The sequence below is a fragment of the Microcaecilia unicolor genome, chromosome 7 (assembly GCF_901765095.1).
Source record: "Microcaecilia unicolor chromosome 7, aMicUni1.1, whole genome shotgun sequence".
Classification (NCBI taxonomy): Eukaryota; Metazoa; Chordata; class Amphibia; order Gymnophiona; family Siphonopidae; genus Microcaecilia; species Microcaecilia unicolor.
In genome coordinates, this window is record NC_044037.1 from 16940771 (window position 1) to 16964222 (window position 23452).

Sequence of the window (23452 nt, forward strand, 5' to 3'; positions counted from 1 at the left end):
ATTTTTTTCCAGCCTCAAATGTCATACCCAGCTCCATCACAGCAGTATGCAGGTCCCTGGAGCAGTTTTTAGTGGGTGCAGTGCACTTCAGGCAGGCAGACCCAGGCCCACCCCCCCTTACCTGTTACACTTGTGGTGGTAAATGTGAGCCCTCCAAAACCCACCCGAAACCCACTGTACCCACATATAGGTGCCCCCCCTTCACCCCTTAGGGCTATGGTAGTGGTGTACCGTTGTAGGGAGTGGGTTTTGGGGGGGGGGGTTGGGGGGCTCAGCACCAAAGGTAAGGGAGCTATGCACCTGAGAGCAATTTGTGAAGTCCACTGCAGTGCCCCCTAGGGTGCCTGGTTGGTATCCTGGCATGTGAGGGGGACCAGTGCACTACGAATGCTGGCTCCTCCTACGACCAAAGGGCTTGCATTTGGTCATTTTTGAGATGGGCGTCCTCATGTTCCATTATCGGCGAAAACTGAGGTTGTCCATCTCTAAGGTCGACCATCTCTAAGGTCGACTTAAATGTTGAGATTTGGGCGTCCCCGACCGTATTATCGGAACGAAAGACGGACGCCCATCTTGTTTCGATAATACGGGATGCCCCGCCCCTTTGCTGGGACATCCTCAGAAATGGGCGTCCCCGTTCGAAAATGCCCCTCTTAGTGTACTCTTATGTGGGTCTTACCCGTGCGCTTAGGGCATTTTTACTGCAGCCATGAAAAACCTATTTTCTATTTTTTCAATATATGGAAGTGCAGTAATCTTAGCATTAGCGTACAGCCATTTAAAAAAAAGTTTCCGCAGGAGCACTTACTGACACCTGTTTCGGAGGCAGTAAGGGCTCCCGCATTAACCGTGCGCAAACCAATTGTTAAATGGTAAAGTAGATGCTCTAACTGGTTAGCACAGGAATGCTGACTCTGTCACATCCCCTCAAAAAATTAAGAAAACCTAAATGACTGTTCGCTTAGTGTGCGTAGATGACAGAATTCACCTGGAACTCTTTAGCATGTTCAATGTTAGGTCATTTTTGCTGCGTTAGGCAGGCAGTGGCGCCAAACACAGCTTAGTAAAAGGATGCCTTAGATTGCAAGCCCTCTGGGCAGGGGCGTAGCCAGACAACAGATTTTGGGTGGGCCTAGGCAAGAAGTGGGTGGGCACCAAGTGTTCTCTCCCCCTCCCCTCAACCACCACCATCTCAGCTGGTGAGAAAACGCTTCTTTCCATCTTGGCAGTTGCAGCAGGCATGCGCTGAAAACTGAGAATGCGCAGGTGCCAGTATCATGGAGATAAGTGTTTTCGTCACCATCAGGGGGAAGTCTTCAGCTGGTGGAGCTTGGGATCCCCACCATCTAACACTAAACGTGTGCTACTGTTGGGTGGGCCTGAGCCCTAAGTGGGTGGGCCCCGCCCACCCAGGCCCACCTGTGGCTACGCCACTGCCTCTGGGGACAGGGAAAAATGCCTAATGTACCTGAATTTAACTTGTCTTGTGGTACAACTGAAATCCCCTCTCCTCTTTCCTTCCCTTAGGCCAGTGCTTCCCAAGTCCGTTCCTGGAGTAGCCCTTGCCAGTCAGGTTTTCAGGATATCCACAATGAATAGGCATGAACTTACTGAAGTCCGTACGGTTTTAAAAAAGCTTATTCTCCAGTTTCAACATAACTCTGTTCAACTTTTAGTCTTTTACACATTGTTGTTTTAAATGATATTTACTATCTTAATATCAACTGTATAATTGGACTTCATGCACTGTAGCCTGCCTACAGATTAGTGTATGCCACATTGAGCCTGCAATTAGTGGGAAAATGTGGGCTATAAATGTATTAAATAAATAAATGAACTTGATTTGCATACACTGCCTCCATTATATGCAAATCTCTTTCATGCCTATTCATTGCGGATATCCTGAAAACCTGACTGGCAAGGGCTACTCCAGAACTGGACTTGGGGGAACGCTCCCCCTAGGCGGGCCGCTACAAAATTACCCTCCACACGGCTTTGGCTGTATGGGTGGCGCTGGCAGGTATCCGTAGGAAAACCCCGGCTCTGAGATCAGCCTTGGCAGGGAGCAGTCAGCGCATCTGGAGTTAATTCCAATTAGGCAGATAGTCTGCCAAACTCCTCCTCCTCCTCCTGCTCTTTCCCAAGGTAACTGGCTCATGCCCAGGCAGCCAGTCTTACAGAAAGAAAGGCATGCCAGCCGGCTGGAGAAGCTCTCGAATTCATATTCTGACAAGAGGCAGCCTTTGGGGTAAGAAGGATTTTTTTGTAGCTTGTTGCAAGCATGTCTGGCAGCCGGTTTATCAGCACTGCAAGTCACAGTGGGAGCGTGTTTCCTGCTGTGTGTCACACAGTCCCGTCCTGGTAACCTTAGGGACAATTTTGGATGTGCATTTTATGCTTAGTCTGACAGTTTCTGTGACTAGTAATAAAGTGTATGAATGAGATCACAGCTGGAGTTCTTGAAAGCTGAAACCACTGAGGTTTACTGTTGAGAATTGGATTATACAACACAGACTTTTCTGTGTAACAACATTAAATACGTTTTTTTTTTCATTTTTAAAGATATCTGTGTAACGCATTTATTATAGGTAATAAATAAAGTAGCACATTCTTCAATGAAACAATCTTAATTCAGATGGTTTTCATGCAGCACATTTGAGGATCAGGCATGAATGTCATAGATTTTCTTACCAACTTCTGTCTGATGTATCTTATTAATTACAGGTGGACTGGCCTGTCCAAAATGACAGCACAGAAAGGAATGCATGCATGAAGGCTTACTGTCCCAGTCCCCTGCCACCAGTACACATGACATCTCAGCTACATCTGTCATATTGCACGTATTTTTACTTACATAGGACTAGATTGTAAAAATGGAGCCCAAAAAATCAGTGCCAAAAAAATAGCTCAGCACTGTTTTATAAGCTGCTCTTAAAGTTAGGCGCGGTTTATAGAATAGCGATTCGCACTGGGAACCATGACCACATTAAGGTGCAACCATTTACGCCAATGAAAACCTGGTGGTAATCCCCACATGTAAATTAGGCATGAATCCCCCAAATTCTATAACAACACGCATAAATTTTAGGATTGCCCAGATCCACCCATGCTCCTCCCATGGCCATGCCCCCTTTTCAGATCCATGCATTAGAATTTACGCACACCTCTTTATACTATACACCTAAAAGATTTATTTATTTATAGCATTTATATCCCACATTTTCCCACCCACGGGCAGGCTCAATGTGGCTTACAGTAATCTACAGAAATCATACATCAATTCTACAACAAACAGTCAACGACATTGAAGTGAAAGAGACTAGAGAGTAATAGCAAAGATGGGGAAATGCGGAAAGAGAAATTGAATTCAATAGGAAGAGATGGGGGGGCGGGTCTTGAGCATAAGCGTTTCCAAATAAGAAGGTCTTAAGATATTTTTTGAAGGTCGGATGATCAGGGGTAATTTTCACAAATTTAGGTAGACCATTCCACAGTTGTGCGCTAATATAGGAAAAGGTGGAGGCGTAGGTGGTTTTATACTTGAGGCCACTATAGATTGGGTAACGCAGGTTTAAGTACAAGCGAGCTGATGCGCACGCAAATTCTAATTATTGCTAATTCATGCTGATAATTGCTTGCTATTGCCCAATTATCAGCACTGATTGGCTCTTTATTCAATTAAAATGTATGTGCACATTGGACGTGCATCCGAATTTCCATGCACAACTCAAAGCGCCATATGTAGAATCCAGGGGATAGAGTCCATGTGATATTCCAAAGTGTGTTTTCCACAAGCACCTACACCAGATGAGTTGCGATGTACAAAGGTAGAAACTGTACCAGTTTCGTGCTCAGACCACTTCTTCCTTCATTTGAAATTATTACTCTCAAGACCAGCACAGAGATCTACTCCATCTTATATTCAGACTAGGGGTCTGCGAAAGATAGATCCTTCTACCCTGCCCCCTTTGTCAGAAAATTTTCCATTAAACTTTTTCGATTCATCGTTAGAGGAGCAGATTACTATTTGGAATCAGGTCCTTTCAACAGCTCTTGACAACATCGCTCCTATAAAAACACTTAAACTAAGGACGAAACATTCTCAGCCGTGGTACCACTCAGGCCTAAAATGATGTAAACAGCAGGTATGTAGAGCTGAACGATTATGGCGTAAGGGAAAGACAACAGAACTGAAAAATAAACGTAAGCAGTGTCAACGATATTTTATAGCGCAGGTAAGGATAGCAAAACCCACCTATTTTTCCAAACAAATACAGGCTGCTGCAAACTCGTCTAAACAGTTGTTTCTTGTTATGAAACATCCAACAACAAAACCAGGAATAAGTACAGGGATATTTATTTATTTATTTATCGCATTTATATCCCACATTATTCCCACCCATGGACAGGCTCAATGTGGCGTACAATAGTCTATTAAACAACATTAATACAAAATACAGGAATTAGCGTCAGAGAAGGGAAAGAGGAACAACAGGAGGGAGAGCTTCTCATTTCCCCCCCAAACCCACCTCCCCGCTCCCCCCATTTTCTATTTCTGTTGATGGCTCTCTCATTCTCCCTGTCTCCTCAGCTCGAAACCTTGGGGTCATCTTTGACTCTTCTCTCTCCTTCTCTGCTCATATCCAGCAGATCGCCAAGACCTGTCGTTTCTTTCTTTACAAAATCCATAAAATCCGCCCCTTTCTTTCCGAGCACTCTACCAAAACCCTCATCCACACCCTTGTCACCTCTCGTTTAGATTACTGCAATCTGCTTCTTGCTGGCCTCCCACTTAGTCACCTCTCCCCTCTCCAGTCGGTTCAAAACTCTGCTGCCCGTCTCGTCTTCCGCCAGGGTCGCTTTACTCATACTACCCCTCTCCTCAAGACCCTTCACTGGCTCCCTATCCGTTTTCGCATCCTGTTCAAACTTCTTCTACTAACCTATAAATGTACTCACTCCGCTGCTCCCCAGTATCTCTCCACACTCGTCCTTCCCTACACCCCTTCCCGTGCACTCCTCTCCATGGATAAATCCTTCTTATCTGTTCCCTTCTCCACTACTGCCAACTCCAGACTTCGCGCCTTCTGTCTCGCTGCACCCTACGCCTGGAATAAACTTCCTGAGCCCCTACGTCTTGCCCCATCCTTGGCCACCTTTAAATCTAGACTAAAAGCCACCTCTTTAACATTGCTTTTGACTCGTAACCACTTGTAACCACTCGCCTCCACCTACCCTCCTCTCTTCCTTCCTGTTCACATTAATTGATTTGATTTGCTTACTTTATTTATTTTTTGTCTATTAGATTGTAAGCTCTTTGAGCAGGGACTGTCTTTCTTCTATGTTTGTGCAGCGCTGCGTATGCCTTGTAGCGCTATAGAAATGCTAAATAGTAGTAGTAGTAGTAGTAGTAGGGAGAGAGGGGAAGGTGACAGTTTGTCGATGTGGCTGCCGTGGCTCAGAGGGATGTAACACCAGGAGGGCCCACAGCATATGCTCTACCAAAAAGGAAGGACTTGAGCCGTTTCTTAAAGGTCGGGTGATCTGGGGTGAATTTGACCACTTGGGGCAGTCCGTTCCAGGATTGAGTGCTAAGATAAAAAGAGGAAGCACAGACAGTCTTATATTTGAGGCCACTGAGAGCTGGATAGTGGAGATTGAGATACGTGCGAGCTGACTTGCGGGAGTTCCTGGGCGGCAAGTTAATGAGAGTGGATATATATGGAGATCATATATAGAGTCTGAAACTCTAGCAAAATTCTTTATTTCCAAAATTAATAAGTTAAGAGCTCATTTTCTTAAGATAACAGATGCAGAAGAGGTGTCCACTCCAACTTTGTCAGGATTATGGCACCTACTTGAGATTCCATCCCTAACATCATTCCAAAAAACGATATCACATCTTTCACCCACTTACCGTTTGCTAGATCCGATACCATCAAATTGGCTAAAGTTTCCCTCTTTAGAACTACTGACCCATCTATACTCAATTAAAACAAAAAGCCTTACAGATGGAGTAGGTCCCAAAAGCTCTTAAAGAGACCCTGGTAAAGCCAAATCTTAAGAAACCTTCATTGGATCCATACTCCCCAAGTAACTATCGTCCGGTTTCAAATCTTCCATTCTTATTCAAAATATTGGAAGCGGTTGTGCTTACACAGTTACAATCTTACGTAGAATCGAAAAACGTATTACACCCGAGACAATCAAGTTTTAGGAAAGGTCATAGTACAGAGACAGTTTTGACTTCCCTTCTAAGTGAAGTACATTCTAGACTGGAACAAGGTTACATTGCATTGATTATCTCACTTGATCTGTCCGCGGCGTTTAATGTAATAGATCATGGTTGGGAGGTGGGGATAGTGCTGGGCAGTCTTATACGGTCTGTGCCCTGAAGAGTACAGGTACAAATCAAGGTAGGATATACACAAAAAGTAGCACATATGAGTTTATCTTGTTGGGCAGACTGGATGGACCGTGCAGGTCTTTTTCTGCCGTCATCTACTATGTTACTATGATCTACTACTCAATCGTTTGAAGGAGACTGGTATCTCTGGCACAATCTAAAATTGGTTCTCATCTTTTCTCAGTAACTGTTCATTCAAAGTGGCACCTGTATTTAGGCATGGTATATAGAATACGCTTAGTTGATATCACAGCGCTTAAAACTACGCACATCCATTTACACCAAGAAAAACGTGGCGTAAATGCTGGCGCATAGACTTAGGCACTCAGGGCCATATTCTATAACAGTGCATGTAAGTTTTGGAATGCCCTCGAAATGCCCATTTCTCCACCCTTAACCATGACCCTTTTTGGCTGCGCACCTTAGAATTTAGGTGCAGTGCATTACAGAATACGCTTAATGAGTTGTGCACGTAAATTCTAATTATTGCCAATTAGTGCTCATTATTGCTCGTTAAGACCTGTGCTGATTAGCTTGTTAAGCCAGCTAAATTACACGCGTTGTTATGGGATACACTTGGATTACGGCACAGAATCCCTTATAGAATAGCACGGTGCGGATCCCATGCCTAACTTTTGGGCACTGCACTTACGCCCTGCTATAAGCAAATGTAAGTGCTGGCACCCAATTTAGGTGCGCTTTGGCAAATTCTATAAATCTCTGCGCAATTTTTGGAATGCCCCTGGCCACACCCCTTTTCAGATACATACAATTGAAGCTAGGCACACAATGCTTTGCCTAACAGAAGACTACGTCTACGAAAAAGGTGGAAACCTGGCTCTCTTTAACCAGGCCTTTAATGGAAGAAGTAAATGACACATGTTAATCCACTCGTGCCTTAGCTAAGATAATGTTCAAGCACCTTTCTGACCTCATTTACATATTTCTGTAAATTAGTCCGTTATTTTTTTACTCCTGTTACGCTATCTATATAGTCCTTCTTTGCTTACATGCTATGCTCAATATTAAAATGCTTCATTGTGTTTGCATTGTAATGGAGCATACTATGCCATACTTTATATTGTTGTTTGAATTTATGTATTTACTAGTGAAACAGGCCCGTTTCTGCCACAAATGAAATGGGCGCTAGCAAGGTTTTCCTTGGAGTGAGTATGTTTGAGAGAGAGAGAGAGAGAGAGAGAGAGAGAGAGAGAGAGAGAGAGAGTGTGTGTGAGAAAGTGTGTGTGAGAGATGGAGTGTGTGTGTGAGTGAGAGAGAGAATGAATAAGAGAGAGACAGAGTGTGTGTGTGTTTGTGTCAGAGAGAGAGTGCGTGAGAGACAGAGCGTATGTGTGTGTGAGAGTGAGTGTGTGAGAGAGAGAGAGAGTGTGAGCGAGAGTGTATGTGAGAGACAGAGAGTGAGTGTGTGTGTGTGGGGCTCCGAGTTCCATGACTCCCTCCTTTCCTCCCTCCCTCTCCTCCCATCCGAGTTCCAGGCCCCCCTTCCGTCTGAGATGCAGGCCCCCTCCCTCTCCTCCCTCTCTCCTCTGAGTTCTTGGCCCCCCCTTCCCTCCGAGTTCCATGCCCCCTCCGTCTCCTCCCCAGCGTGTTCCATGCCCCCCTTTCCTCGGAGTGTGTATGTTTGAGAGAGAGTATGTGGGTGAGAGATGGAGTGTGTATGTGAGAGAATGAGTGAGAGAGAGACAGAGTGTGTGTGTGTGTGTTTGAGTCAGAGAGAGAAAGTGTGTGAGAGACAGAGTGTGTGTGTGAGTCTGTGTGAGAGAGAGTGTATGTGAGAGACAGAGAGTGAGTGTGTGTGTGCGAGTGTGAGAAAGTGAAGCCTTCAAGCCTTGAAGCATTCGTGTGCTCTGTAAGGCTCCATCTCCTCAATTGACGACACGTAGTTCCGGAATGTTGCAGGAATGCTTCAAGGCTTGAAGGCTTCACTTTCTTGGCTTCAGAATGTTGGAGGTGCGTTTTATTATATAGGATTTGTTGCATTTGTATCCCACATTTTCCCACCTATTTGCAGGCTCAATGTGGCTTACATAGTACCGTGATGGCGAGTGCCAATTCCGGTGTCAGAAATACAGAGTAGTAAATTGCGTTAAAGTTAATGAGGAGGGAGAATTAAGTTCTCTGTTCTGGTACAGGTTTCGTTGTGTTGCAGGGTTCAGGTGTTTAGGTTGGTATTTTTACTGCTGTAATTGTCTAGTGCTTCTGTTAGACTTATTCTTGTTGTACACTGCATTGAGTGAATTCCTTCAAAAAGGCGGTAAATAAATCCTAATCAATTTATAGAATAGCGTGCAGCGAGATGCATGCGCAAAGTTTAAAGACTGCCAATTAACATCAATAATTTGTTGTTCACACCCAATTATCGATAGTTCAGAGCTCATTAGCCAATTTATTTAAATGCGCATATCCAGTGTACTCACAAAGTTGGATGTGGAAATTTGGGCGCAATACCTATAATCCAGGGATTAATCACTAACACACAGCAAATTACATGTATTGGAGCAGAGGTAGAAATGTTAGACTAGCCTCTCTGGAGAGGTGGTAGAAGTTACCAATACAATGACGGAATTCAAGGGATGCAATAAACACAAGGAAGGGAGAGGACAAGAGACTGAGTAAGGTCTACAATGACATATTACAAGGGATCCTAGGTAGCTTATGTGCCGGGTAAAATAGTGGAAACTATTATAAAGAATAAAATTACAGAACACATAAATAAACAGGGTTTAGTGGGACAGAGTCAGCATGGGTTCAGCTAAGGGAAGTCTTGCCTCACCAATTTGCTTAATTTCTTTGAAGGTGTGAATAAACATGTCGATAAAGGTGAGCCGGTTGATGTAGTGTATCTAGATTTTCAGAACGCTTTCGATAAAGTTCCTCATTACTCCTGAGAAAACTAAAGAGTCATTGGATAGGAGGCAATGTTCTGGTGTAGATTAGGAACTGATAATTATTGGACAGAAATCATTTCCCTCAATGGAGGAGGGTGACTAGTGGAGTGCCACAGGGATCAATACTGGGACCAGTGCTATTGAACATATTTTTAAATGATATGGAAATGAGAACGACGAGTGAGGTGACTAAATTTGCAGATGACACAAAACTATTCAAGGTTCTTAAAACACATGTGAATAGTGAATTGTGACCTTAGGAAACTGGAAGACTGGGCATCCAAATGGCAGATGAAATTTAATGTGGACAAATGCAAAGTGATGCACATTGGGAAGAATAATCCAAATCATAGTTACCTGATGCTAGGGTCTACCTTGGGGGTCAGCACCCAAGAAAAAGATCTAGGTGTTGTAGCTAATACACTAGGGAAATGGAACTTGATATACTGCCTTTCTGAGGTTTTTGCAACTACATTCAAAGCAGTTTACATATATTCACGTACTTATTTTGTACCAGGGGCAATGGAGGGTTAAGTGACTTGCACAGAGTCACAAGGAGCTGCAGTGGGAATTGAACTCAGTTCCCCTGGATCAAAGTCCACTGCACTAACCACTAGGCTACTCCTCCACTCATTCCACCAATAAGAGCCAACCTCATCAGTGATGTCACAATGGCTTGATTGCCCAATACTTGGCTCACTTCTGATATTGTGATGTCATAAGGGAAATGGGCCTTGCTATACCGCCTTTCTGAGGTTTTTGCAGCTACATTCAAAGCAGTTTACATATATTCACGTACTTATTTTGTACCAGGGGCAATGGAGGGTTAAGTGACTTGCCCAGAGTCACAAGGAGCTGCAGTGGGAATTGAACTCAGTTCCCCTGGATCAAATTCCACTGCACTAACCACTAGGCTACTCCTCCACTCATTCCACCAATAAGAGCCAACCTCATCAGTGATGTCACAATGGCTTGATTGCCCAATACTTGGCTCACTTCTGATATTGTGATGTCATAAGGGAAATGGGCCTTGCTATACCGCCTTTCTGAGGTTTTTGCAGCTACATTCAAAGCAGTTTACATATATTCACGTACTTATTTTGTACCAGGGGCAATGGAGGGTTAAGTGACTTGCCCAGAGTCACAAGGAGCTGCAGTGGGAATTGAACTCAGTTCCTCAGGATCAAAGTCCACTGCACTAACCACTAGGCTACTCCTCCACTAGCTAATACACTGAAATCTTCTGCCCAGTGTGCACCAGTGGCCAAAAAAAAAACCCAAAGAGGATGCTGGGAATTATTAGGAAAGGGATGGTAAATAAGACCGAGAATACTATAATGCCTCTGTATTGCTCAAGGTGCAATCTCACCTTGACTATTGTATTCATTTCTGGTCACTGTACCTCAAAAAAGATATAGCGGAATTAGAAAAAGTTCAAAGAAGAGCGACCAAAATGAAAAAGGGGGCTGGAACTCCGGACAACAGTTTCACTCCACTGTATACAAGCATGCAGTGCAGAAAAACCAGGGCTGGATGAGACTGACCAGTAGAAATGGAGCCAACTGGCACTCCTGGAATAGCATTAAGGCTGTTTCATCTCACCACACCTAAGGCAATTATGGCAAAAGGCAAAACACGCTAGGTGTGGTTAAAACACCGCACCCGCCTTTTGACAAGCTTTTGTCACAGCTTTCAGATCACCTTTACAATGTCTTTAGAGAGAATCAAAAGTGCAATGAAGGAAGCACAGCAGAAAAAAGCACAGCCCTAAGCATTGGTGTGAAGCAGGGGAGTAGCCAGACCTCGACAGGAGGGGGGTGGTGGTCAGATCCCAAGGTGGGAGGGGGCACATTTTGGCCCGCCTCCCTGCTGCCGCCCACCTGCCGCTACTTCTGCTCCCCCACTGCCTCCGCCGCCTCTCCCCCCACACTGCCACTGGAAGGTACCTTGGTTGGTGAGGGTACCAACTCCCGCCAGCTAAAGCATTTGTCCCACACTGGTCTCACATTGCCTGGTGCCCTGTCCTGTTTTCAGTGCCATGATTTTAACCTAGTACATCTATGGACATATACACAAAACTACTGAGATCATACTCCACACGCCCTGGCTTAGGAGTGAGGTTTATTCCTGTCATGGTATGCGCAAAACTAACCCACTTGGAAAAATAGGCCCTGAAGACAAAACTACATCTCCCTGAATGCAATGGGGTAAAAACTGGAGTGTGTCTTAGCCTGCCTCTTATGACATGGAATTATCTGATCATCTACTACTACTACTTAACATTTCTAGAGCGCTACTAGGGTTACGCAGCGCTGTACAGTTTAACAAAGAAGGACAGTCCCTGCTCAAAGGAGCTTACAATCTAAAGGACAAAATGTCAAGTTGGGGCAGTCAAGATTTCCTGAATAGAGGTGTAGTGGTTAGGTGCCAAAGGCGACACTGAAGAGGTGGGCTTTGAGCAAGGATTTGAAGATGGGCAGGGAGGGGGCCTGGCATATGGGCTCAGGGAGTTTGTTCCAAGCATGGGGTGAGGTGAGGCAGAAAGGGCGGAGCCTGGAGTTGGTGGAGGTGGAGAAGGGTACCGAAAGGAGGGATTTGTCTTGAGAGCGGAGGTTACGGGTAGGAACGTAAGGGGAGATGAGGGTAGAGAGGTAAGGAGGGGCTGCAGATCATCTCATGTGTACTGGCTGATTTTAGGTCTAGAGCTCTTAGTTCCGATCACAAGAGGCTGCAGATTTATCTGGGGAATGTCAAACTTGCAGCCTTCAGCGATCTGGGAGCAGCATCTCCTCCAGCTAAGGTAGGAGAAGAGGAGCCTGTTAACTTTTCTTGGCCTGTTGAAATCAAACGCTATCTGTAGACTGCACACGGCAGCCTTAGATAAGGAGAACTCAGCTTGAGATTCAGCAGTAATTTTCTATGAACAGGAATAAAGGTCATCAGATAAAAGCAAAAAAACAACAAAAATGACATTTTTGTGGACTAACTCAATACGTCTTTAATCAGTTTACCAGAGCTATCACTTTCTTCTGAGGTCAGGACGGAATTGGCAAAAAAGGACCTAAGGAAGGGGGTGTTACTTTTTGCAAGCTGTATTAAGTTAGTCCAATAAAAGGTATCACCTTATATTTTTATTTTTATTTGTTGGCCTTTATTTCTGTGCATTCAAGTGAACTAATACAGCAACCATACTACTTTACAGGAATGGGGAATGTCTCATGTTAACCAAGTAGCTTGTACAATAAACACACTGTTCTTACATTACACCTTTAATGCACTCTACAACCAGAGAACACAATTACATCCATCCAGTAGCAATTACCGCTCATTTTGTCCACCTTGAAAGGATGAGTCAGCTATGCCGAGGTCTGAGCCTTGCACTGCCACAGAAAACATCTCTCTCTCTCTTTCTCTGTACTTCCATCAACATATGTGGCTTTTTTATTGCACCGTCCCACCAGGCCCAATTCTCATCCTGCTTTTCAAGGCCAGATTACTGATGCACATAAATCACATTTGCCTGGTGAAAAGAAGCAGCTGCTGACTCCCAGATAGAATGGAATATCTCTGCTTTTCTTCTATGGGCTATGGTTCAGATGTGAAACTGTGCGGTCACTGTGTCATGGTGTTCTAGCTCTGTATGTCTTTCCTTGCTAAGTAGTTAGAAACTGGTTTCCAGAATGCTGATCAGTGACAAAATAGCTGACTAGATTTAGGAACAATTTCAGCTGCCACCTACCTGGCTAGGTTGATAAATGTCTAGTGGTGAGCCAGCAATAAAACCAGCTGGACGTTCCTTTAATTTGGGTGCTCTAAATAGAATGAGCCTGTCATGAAATGCCCAGCCACCCACCCGGGGCTACCCCTCAGCCACTTAAAGGGTCTATGCCTAGCACAGCTCAGGTCTGCCTACACCTGCCTCTTGTGCTCTACACAAGCACCCTCCTCCCACTGACTGAGTTCCAACTGCCTCTGGGCTAGTCTCCCGCTCTCAAATTATCCCCAGTGATTCCTAGGTTACTGGGGCCACACTCCCAATGGTCTCACAGTTCCTAGAAAGCAACCACAGACCCAACATACAAACCACCAGGATTCTTAGTCAGTCCAGACAAGCAGAGACAATAAACTAAAAATGTTTATTGTCATAAAAAATTAGAACAATGAAAAGAAAAAGGTGCAATCAGCAAACAGTAACTAGTAACTCAATATGGATCAATTATAAAACTATCTAAACATTTGTTTACTATTTAAATAGTACCTGGGGAGTCCAGGACATATAGCTGCTTATGGGTTATCAAATATAACTGTTCACAGGGTCTCAGTGAAGAGATCCTTCTCTCTTCCCTTTCAATCTGAAACTGGAGAAAAAGCCAGTACATCCAAGCACCCTGCCTCCATGAATATGAGGGTAGAATATTCCCTGCCTGGTATCGGTAGATACCACTATTTAATTTCTCAAACTTATAAATAGCACAAATTCCATTCAAAGTTCATAAATAAAGCTGGATCTTGAAGCTTGGCAATTTCTTGCTTGTATCCGGTTCATTACTGCTCTGGCAACCTCTCTCTTGCAGTCTCGCAGGAGCTGAAATGAGAGACAGACAACACAAACAGCAAACAACATAAAAGAGAGAGAAAGAAAAGTCTTTGAATCTCCGGAATGGACAACGGTCCATGGTGTCCTCATCTCATTGTAGTGTGGATCACTGGCTCAGTGATGGCTCTGCTGAAGAAATTCCTTGTCTTCCAGCTAAGTCTTGTGTTGAAGCTCCCAGGTGGTGCCAAGTTGTCATTGATGATCTGTAGTTCTGTATCTTTGATGGCACTTTGGTGGTAGGTGTCTGCTCTTTCATTAGCTGGTTGATGAGATGAAGATGCAATGTTGGTGGAAGGAATGGTCATCTCTGGATGTATCTCTGCACCAGAGTCAGGATCTACAAGTTCAAATGAGTTCTCTTTCACTGGAGATGTGTAGTCAGGTTTTAGAAGCAAGTCTGGTCCTGACAACCACATGGTTTCCATTACACGAGATGCTGGCATAGCTCTGGTGGCACAGTCTGCTGGATTTTGGTCAGTTGGCACATAATGCTACTGTTGTGGTCATATTGACTTTCATATATGCTCAACTCTGTTGCTGACATACACGTAAAATCACCTGGTTTGGTTATAAATGTAGCCCAAGATGAATTTACTATCAGTATAGTATTTGACATTGTCTACTTGAATGCCCATTTCATTGCGTATCATTTCTTCTATCTTTACTGATAACACTGCTCCACACAGTTCTAAGCGTGGAATAGTATGATTGGGTTGTGGTGCTAACTTGGCTTTGCCAAAGATGGATCCCACATGAGATAGCCCACCTGTGTTTGTAGCTTTCAAGTAGGCCACCGCAGCTATGACCTTTTTAGAAGCGTCTGAGAAGATGCAGATTTCTTTGTGAGAGGCAGTACTGAGTGCTTCAGAGACATAAGCAGTGGTGTGCTGGTAAATGTTTAACAACAGGCTCTCTCCCCGGTCTCCCCCCCAAATTCCAGAGCTGGCTATAGCCGGGGAGAGAGCCGGGGGGGGGGGGGGGGGTGGCAATGCATTTCTCCAGGAAAAAAAAATTAAATGATCCCAGGTTCCAATCTAGGTCATGTTTAATGTGGGATAAAATGCCATAAATAAGTAAATAAATAAATATTAACTTTTAATGTTGAGCACCTGATTCTCAAAGTGAACATATTCCAAACACTGTAATGAAAATAAAATGATTTTTTTCTACCTTTGTTGTCTGGTGACTGTTTTTCTGATCATGCTGGCCCAGTATCCGATTCTGCTGCTATCTGTCCTCTTAACTCCGTTTCCAGGGCTTCCTTTCCATTTATTTCTTTCCTTTCCTCCTTTCTTCTTCATTTCTGGCCCTCAGCTTCTGCCTATTTTCTTCATCCATGTACAGTTTTTCTCCTCTCTTCCTTTCCCCTCATCTCATCTCCTTCCTCACTCTTCCCTCCCCTCCATCCATGTCCAGCATTTCTTCTCTCTCCCCTCCTCTCCCCTGCCCTCCATCCACCCATGTCCAGCAGTGACCCTCCTCTCCCCTGCCCTCCATCCACCCATGTCCAGCAGTGACCCTCCTCTCCCCTGCCCTGCATGCACCCATACCCAGTGACCCTCCTCTCCCCTGCCCTCTATCCACCCATGTCCAGCAGTGACCCTCCTCTCCCCTGCCCTACATGCACCCATACCCAGTGACCCTCCTCTCCCCTGCCCTCCATCCACCCATGTCCAGCAGTGACCCTCCTCTCCTCTCCCTGCCCTGCATGCACCCATACCCAGTGACCCTCCTTTCCCCTGCCCTCCATCCACCCATGTCCAGCAATGACCCTCCTCTCCCCTGCCCTCCATCCACCCATGCCCAGCAGTGACCCTCCTCTCCTCTCCCCTGCCCTGCATGCATCCATACCCAGCGCGACCCTTAGTTCTCTCCCCTCCATCCACCCATGCCCAGTGACTCCCTTCTCTCCCCTGCCACCCCCTCCCAAGTTGTTCAGCGAATTCTCCTCCCTCCCTCTGGATCCGGTCCCTCACCGACTCCTTGTCCTTCTAATTCTTCGGGGCAGGCAGTCATGTCTGCCCGCTGCCAGTGCTGACTCTCCCCCGCTGCCGGTTCGTGCTTCAAAATGGCCACCGAGACTTCAGCAGAAGTCTTGCGAGGCCGCCTCTGGAAGTCTTGGCGGTCATTTTTAAAGCACGAATCGGCAGCGGGGGAGAGTCAGCGGGCAGGCAAGACTGCCTGCCCGAAGAATTAAAAGGACAAGCCAGGAGTCGGTGAGGAACCGGATCCAGAGGGAGGGAGGGAGGGAGGTGAGCAACAGCCGGCTTGCGATTTTTAACAACCGGCTCGCAAGTCGGTAGAAAGTTTAACAACCGGCTCTTGCGAGCCGGTGCGAGCCGGCTCCAGCACACCACTGGATGTAAGTATGTGGGATGTGTAGTTGTTCAAGAGTCTTTAAAGAATCTTTCTATTTCTCCCATTCTTGTTGCATTTTTGGCGACAATGGAACATCCCACTCTTCAGTATTTTGGGAAAGTTCTCTCAGTAGGGATCTTCCTTGAATTGTGACTGGAGCCACAAACACCAGTGGATCGTACAAACTATTGACTGTGGACAAGATGCCTCTGCGTGTATATGGTTTCTCTTGGGTGGAGACTTGAAAGGTAAAAATGGCTCTCTTTAGATCCCAATGTAATCCAAGGCTTCTCTGAAGCGGAGAGGGAAAGTGCAGGGTACAAATGTAATTTAAAAATATTCATATTATATGGCTCATAGGGTGAGTCATATAATATTGTTATTGAGAATTTTATTTTAATAAAGGCTCTATATGGTTAGGATTTTTATGTTCAAAAAAGATAAAATGGGTAGTAATAATGATATTTATGAGATTTTTAAATATCTCGACAGGGTTTTGCACTAAATGTATTGAATCTGTGAATGTATTGTGCCAACCTATGTGGTTAAGTTCGCATCATTACTATTATTTTTATTTTTATATAATCTATTTTAATGATGATCTTTCTTATTAATTTATTGATTTTATGATATTTATTGTTTATAGACCCCTAATGAAGGTTTTTCTGAAAACTAGCCAGGTTGAGACCTGTTTCCTTTAAAGTTGACATTTGGATAAACTTGCTGTGTTTGTCCCGTTGCTGCTGGTTGTCTGTTCTGCTTCTGCATTAGACTGTCTCTTGTTTGTTTCTGCTATCCTCCATCCACGACAGTCAGGTTTTAGAGCGATCCACAGCAGTGAGGGGCCCTTTTACTAAGTCGCGTAAGCATCTAGGTGCGCCCAACGCATGCCAAAATGGACTTTCTGCCCGGTTACCATGTGACTCATAAGTACATAAGTAATGCCACACTGGGAAAAGATCAAGGGTCCATCGAGCCCAGCATCCTGTCCACGACAGCGGCCAATCCAGGCCAAGTGCACCTGGCGAGATTCCCAAACGTACAATCATTCTATACATGTTATTCCTGGAATTGTGGATTTTTCCCAAGTCCATTTAGTAGTGGTTTATGGACTTGTCCTTTAGGAAACCGTCTAACCCCTTTTAAAACTCTGCCAAGCTAACCGCCTTCACCATGTTCTCCGGCAACGAATTCCAGAGTTTAATTATGCGTTGGGTGAAGAAAACATTTCTCCGATTTGTTTTAAATTTACTAAACTGTAGTTTCATCGCATGCCCCCTAGTCCTAGTATTTTTGGGAAGCGTGAACAGACGCTTCACATCCACCTGTTCCACTCCACTCATTATTTTATATCCCTCTATCATGTCTCCCCTCAGCCGTCTCTTCTCCAAGTTGAATAGCCCTAGCCTCCTTAGTCTTTCTTCATAGGGAAGTCGTCCCATCCCCGCTATCATTTTAGTCGCCCTTCGCTACACCTTTTCCAATTCTTCTATATCTTTCTTGAGATGCGGCGACCAGAATTGAACACAATACTCAAGGTGCGGTCGCACCACGGAGCGATACAACGGCATTATAACATCCTCACACCTGTTTTCCATACCTTTCCTGATAATACCCAACATTCTATTCGCTTTCTTAGCCGCAGCAGCACACTGAGCAGAAGGTTTCAGTGTATTATCGATGACGACACCCAGATCCCTTTCTTGGTCCGTAACTCCTAACGTGGAACCTTGCATGACGTAGCTATAATTCGGGTTGCAGTAATTTCATTTTTGGCGCCTGTCCGATATGCGTGTCTGAAAATTATTTTCTGATGCGCTTATCCGTCACGCGCCAAGTGGCATTTGACAAATGTAGGTCATTACCGCCCGGTTAACGTGTGAGACTTTACCGCTAGGTCAATGGCTGTGGGTAAGACTCAAAATGGACGCGTCCATTTTCAGCAAAAATTAAAAAAAAGGATTTTTTTACAGGCGAACTGAAAAATGGATTGGCACATGCCCAAAACCCGCGCCTACACTACCACAATCCATTTTTCAGCGCACCTTAGTAAAAGGAGTCCTGAAACAACAGTTGTAGCATTAACTAGGGAGTTACATTCCCTCCTTGATTTTGGCTCTGTCGTGTTACTGGTTTCTCTGGATCTATCCGCTGCCTTTGATTTCATCGATCATTCACTGCTCCTTTCACGGTTGCAATCTTTGGATATTTCTGGTACTGTCGTGGCTTGGTTCTCCTCATACTTATACGACTGTACACAAAATCATTCACGCAGATGCCCCACTCTATATGTTAAACCTAGTGGACTTACCGCCCAGAAATGCCAAAAGATCGGCCCGCAAATTCCTCAATCTGAACTTCCCCAGCTGCAAAGGAATGAAATACAAACAGGCCTATGCTACCACCTTTGCGTACAAAAGCACACAGTCTTGGAACGCACTACCCATGGCCCTGAAAACCATGACCAATCTAACCAGCTTTCGCAAAGCTCTGAAAACACATCTCTTCAACAAAGCCTACAAAAGTCACCCTCAATGAAACAAATCATTCCTTAAACCACCCAAGTACACCAAAAAACACCTCTCACACGACCTTACCTAACACCTTCCATCTAAATCCTCTTTCACCTCTGCTTATGATCGACTGTTTTTAAATCATGTAACAACGTTATCATATCTATACTCTGTAAGACACATTGAGCCTGCAAAAAGGTGGGAAAATGTGGGGTACAAATACAATAAATAAATATCATTCTCCTCGTGATAGATCCAGTGGCGTAGCAAAGGGGGGGGCGGGAGGGGCGATCTGCCCCGGGTGTCAGCTCAGGGGGGGGGGGTGCTCCCTGCCAGCTCCCCCCCTCAGCGAATCGACACCCCCCCGACCAGCTCCTGCACCCTACGTTTAAAAAGAATATCAGGAGGCGAGGCGCAGCGCCTCGCGCCTTGCGCCTGCCCTGCACGTAAAAGAAATGTGGACCGTCGGGTCTTCCCTTGCTCTGTCTGTCCCGCCCTCCGCTGACGCAACTTCCCATTTCTGCAAGGGCGGGACAGACAGAGTGAGAGAAGGCCCAATGGTCCACATTTCTTTTACATGCAGGGCAGGCGTGAGGCGCTGCGCTGCGCCTCGCCTCCCGATATTCTTTTTAAAGGTAGGGTGCGGGAGCTGGTCGGTGGGGAGGGGGGTGTCATCGTGCTGCACCCGGGGGGGGGGGGGTGCAATGGCGAACCACCCTGCCCCGGGTGGCAGCCCCCCATGCTACGCCACTGGATAGATCTTTTTCTGTTAAAACTCATGAAGCTCCTTCTTCCTCTTACTCGCTTCCATTTGACGTTTCTCAGGTTTCCACCATTCACTGCTGGTCTTCTCACCTCTGGGCTCCCCCCCTCCCCACCTGTATTTGCAATTTAAAGGGAAAACATAGTTTCAGAGGCCGTGTGCATTTTCACTGCCACCAGCAAATTAAAATTCATCTTAGTTAGCAGGGAAACACCAATTAATTAAACGTTCTTAAGTCTTTGACTTGCACATGAAAGAATTTGGCAAATTAAAACAGTTCCACATTAGGAGTCACTGCCCGGGGAAAAAGATCTAGGTGTCATCGTTGATGATATGCTGAAACCCTCTGCTCAGTGTGTAGAAGCGGCTATGAAAGCAAATAGAATATTAAGAATTATTAGGAAACAAAAATGAGAATGTTATAATGCCTTTGTATCGCTCCATGGTGCAACCACACCTTGAATACTATATGTAATTCTGGTCACAGTAGCTCAAAAAAGATATCGCAGAGTTAGAAAAAGTATAGAGAAGGGTGATGAAAATATTAAAGGGGGTGAGGCGACTTCCCTATGAGGAAAGGCTAAAGTGGCTAGGGCTCTTCAACTTGGAGAAGAGACAGCTGAGGGGAGATATGATAGAGGTCTATAAAATAGTGAGTGGAGTGGAACCGGTAGACATAAATCACTTACTTACTTTTTCTAAAAATACTAGGACTAGGGGGCACGCAATGAAGCTACTGAGTAGCACATTTTAAACAAACCGGAGAAAATTTGTTTTTCACTCAGCGTGTAGTTAAACTCTGGAATTCGTTGCCATAGAATGTGGTAAAAACAGTTAGTTTAGCAGGGTTTAAAAAAGGGTTGGATAATTTCCTAAAAGAAAAGTCCATGAGCCATTATTAAGATGGACTTAGAAAAATCCACTGCTTGTGTCTAGGATAAGCAGCATAAAATATGTTTTACTGTTCTGGCCCCTGCTCTAGGAACTGTGAGCTAGGAAAAAGGTCAGAATTCTTTTACTCCGTTAGAGCAACTAATTGTTCCTGTATTGTATTGCTCAACAGGCAGAACCTTAGCTAGCTTTACAATGTTTTTAAAGATTGATCCCCTGGGAACAGTGAGTTTGGACGGATGCCTGAACCAGCTTCCTTCACCTGGTGGCTGGCCATTATGCCTGTGACTTTAGCACAGTTTGAAGGTCTGCCAACTAGAAATAGACTCAGATCAGCACGATCATACCTAAACCTACATTACCCGAACTGCAAGGGGCTAAAATACAAAACAACTTATGCATCTAGCTTCTCCTACATAAGCGCACAACTATGGAATGGACTCCCACATGCAGTGAAAACAATACATGACCACCTAAAGTTCAGGAAATCATTGAAAACCCACCTCTTCAAAAAAGCTTATCCCACTGATCCAACATAAATCCCCACACCCTGCAACACAACATAATCAAAGATCGAACGACAATTTACTATCCTCTTTCCCCTCAACCCATGATGCCTGATTCACCTCTATCTCATTTGACCACAACACAATCTTGTATTTGTTATCAACCGAAATGGCAAACGCCTTTACGGTACTTTGTAAGCCACATTGAGCCTGCAAATAGGTGGGAAAATGTGGGGTATAAATGTAACAAATAAATAAGGTGTGGGATCTATCTACAAATCAAGGGACTGGTGGTTGGGAGGCGGGGCTAGTGCTGGGCAGACTTATACGGTCTGTGCCCTGAAAAAGACAGATACAAATCAAGGGGCTGGTGGTTGGGAGGCGGGGCTAGTGCTGGGCAGACTTATACGGTCTGTGCCCTGAAAAAGACAGATACAAATCAAGGGGCTGGTGGTTGGGAGGCGGGGCTAGTGCTGGGCAGACTTATACGGTCTGTGCCCTGAAAAAGACAGATACAAATCAAGGGGCTGATGGTTGGGAGGCGGGGCTAGTGCTGGGCAGACTTATACGGTCTGTGCCCTGAAAAAGACAGATACAAATCAAGGGGCTGGTGGTTGGGAGGCGGGGCTAGTGCTGGGCAGGCTTATACGGTCTGTGCCCTGAAAAAGACAGATACAAATCAAGGGGCTGGTGGATGGGAGGCGGGGCTAGTGCTGGGCAGACTTATACGGTCTGTGCCCTGAAAAAGACAGATACAAATCAAGGTAAGGTATACACATATGAGTTATCTTGTTGGGCAGACTGGATGGACCGTGCAGGTCTTTTTCTGCCGTAATCTACTATGTTACTATGTTACCTCTAAAATGGTATCTTTCTTGTAGACTAGCCCTTTGTAACCATACCTTCACAAAAATATATGTGGTCAGAATCCGAGCAAGTCTCTGCGAGCTGAGCATGAGCAGAAAGGATGACAACTGCTGCTACAGGGACTGGTAATGGAAAAAAAATGTTAAGTGCCTCATAAATCAAATGCATATGGCGTCTATTGGAGAGTTTTATCATTTTTTATTAAGCCCTGGAATTCCACTCAGACTGTCAGTCCAGTGGCGTCTGTCTTCAAATGCTCTCAAAGGGCCTTCATTGTCTTAATTAAAAAAAGAAGAGCAACTTTAGAGAAATTGAGACAGAGAGCACTGGGGAATGAATTTAATTAATGGGAGACCAGCACTGGAGTTTCTCTGTTGCATGTGCTCGAATCGTTCTGACATCCCTGAAACAAAAAGTTTGCATTGCATAGAGCAAATATGAGAAGCACAGCGGTACAGAAAATTGATCCCGTAAAGGCGTAGCTTGAAGCAGAACGCCTTCATTCTAAGCAATCTGCTTGTCGAACAGCTCAGAAGGGAAAAGCTGATGTGAATGTATTTCAAAGTGGTTAGGGTGGTGGACTTTGGTCCTGGGGAACTGAGGAACTGAGTTCGATTCCCACTTCAGGCACAGGCAGCTCCTTGTGACTCTGGGCAAGTCACTTAACCCTCCATTGCCCCATGTAAGCCGCCTTGAGCCTGCCACGAGTGGAAAAGCGCAGGGTACAAATGTAACAAAAATAAAATAGATACTATTGGAGATTCTACATGGAATGTTGCTACTATTGGAGATTCTACATGGAATGTTGCTATTCCACTAGCAACATTCCATGTAGAAGGCTGCGCAGGCTTCTGTTTCTATGAGTCTGACGTCAGACTCACAGAAGCAGAAGCCTGCGCAGCCACATTGGTGATCTGCAAGGGCCAACTTCTACATGGAATGTTGCTAGTGGAATAGCAACATTCCATGTAGAATCTCAAATAGTAGCAACAGTGGAGGAGTGGCCTAGTGGTTAGGTTGGTGGACTCTGGTCCTGGGGAACTGAGTTTGATTCCCACTTCAGGCACAGGCAGCTCCTTGTGACTCTGGCCAAGTCACTTAACCCTCCATTGCCCCATGTAAGCTGCATTGAGCCTGCCATGAGTGGGAAAGTGCAGGGTACAAATGTAACAAAAATAAAATAGATACTATTGGAGATTCTACATGGAATGTTTCTACTATTGCAGATTCTACATGGAATGTTGCTATTCCACTAGCAACATTCCATGTAGAAGGCTGCGCAGGCTTCTGTTTCTATGAGTCTGACGTCAGACTCACAGAAGCAGAAGCCTGCGCGGCCACATTGGTGATCTGCAAGGGCCAACTTCTACATATAGCAACATTCCATGTTGAATCTCAAATAGTAGCAACAGTGGAAGAGTGGCCTAGTGGTTAGGGTGGTGGACTCTGGTCCTGGGGAACTGAGTTTGATTCCCACTTCAGGCACAGGCAGCTCCTTGTGACTCTGGGCAAGTCACTTAACCCTCCATTGCCCCATGTAAGCCGCATTGAGCCTGCTATGAGTGGGAACGTGTGGGGTACAAATGTAATAATAATAAAAAAAAAAAAACTCAGAGGTTCCCATTCGGTCTGAAAATCTTTG

At 45.0% G+C, this 23452-nt stretch overlaps 1 protein-coding gene across 1 annotated transcript in view; it reads left to right on the forward strand.

Moving 5' to 3' along the window:
* The first annotated feature begins 2173 nt into the window (after positions 1 to 2173).
* LOC115474854 (LHFPL tetraspan subfamily member 1 protein-like) overlaps positions 2174 to 23452 on the forward strand; it is a 61603-nt gene continuing 40324 nt past the window's right edge. The window contains exon 1 of the mRNA XM_030210549.1: positions 2174 to 2248. The gene's annotated coding sequence lies outside the window, so the exon portion shown is untranslated. The remainder of the gene's footprint in view (positions 2249 to 23452) is intronic.